A 1,175-nucleotide genomic window follows, 5' to 3' on the forward strand; every position below is an offset into this window, starting at 1 on the left:
ACATCTGAATTATAACAATTTAGTGATTGCCATTGTTGACACACCACAGCACACAATGAAATGGGTTGTCTGCATTTAACCCATAGGTGAAAATGTGACATAGCAGGGGGCAGCTAATTCAGCAGCTGGGGAACATTACCTTGCTGGTCAGGGATTTGAACCTGCAATCTTTCAATTACAAGTGCATTTCCCTAACCATTAAGCCACCACTGCCCTTAGCACTGAGTAACTCTATAAATATTCTTTAAAACATCTGAACTGGAATAACAGTAATGGGCGCAATAAATTAAAGTTAAAAACTTTCATTGTAAATATTATAGGTAATGAAAATGTAAATTATGTCTAGGCCTGTCACAATTATTATATAACCACCTACATACATAATCAAATCATCTCCATTCATCTGTATGCAAACAGCCGGATGAGACAGTACCGTAATTTCTATTTCCACATCTTTTTCTACTGTGTAATATTTGACCGGTGCCTTGCACATCTGCGCATGTGCAGCATTACACTTCACTGCAAATTTTACGCCGGTGCCTGATTTGTACAACGTTGTTTCACAACACTTTCATGACCCAGCCTGATCCCGTTAATATTTCTTTTCACTACTTCAGGCTCATTTGTAGGACAAAGAACGAGATAAATGTGTGTTATTTTGCCGAGTTATTTTTGATCCACTCTTTTGGAGTGATCCACTGTTTTGGAGTGATCCACTGTTTTGGAGTGATATAAACCAGTGCACCTAGCCGGTACGCAAGTACACTTTCACCGTAAAGCGATACTCGTGGCAATTTCTTGTTGTAGCAGCGTAAAGGCATACGTATCTTACGCATTCGTGCTGTTATGAGAAAAAATTACTGTGCATTTTAACCTTTATGTGACTAATTTGTACTTTCACATTTTAAAGACTAAAATGCAGTAATTTCTTGTCATATGCACATAAAATACAAACGCTTTTTCATATACAGTGAATACAAGCTTGCGTAACATTTATGAACATCCATATGAATATGGCTGAATCAAACACAAAATATGCCAAACTTTATATCTCAGTTTAGGGGAAGGAGGACTGTGGAGGTCTAACAACTGCATGGAGCTGTCCAACCAAATGTAGAATAAATACAGAGAAAAATGACAATACAGCACTTACATATCTCAGTCACTACTGGAAT

Source organism: Paramormyrops kingsleyae, chromosome 8 (assembly GCF_048594095.1).
Source record: "Paramormyrops kingsleyae isolate MSU_618 chromosome 8, PKINGS_0.4, whole genome shotgun sequence".
Classification (NCBI taxonomy): Eukaryota; Metazoa; Chordata; class Actinopteri; order Osteoglossiformes; family Mormyridae; genus Paramormyrops; species Paramormyrops kingsleyae.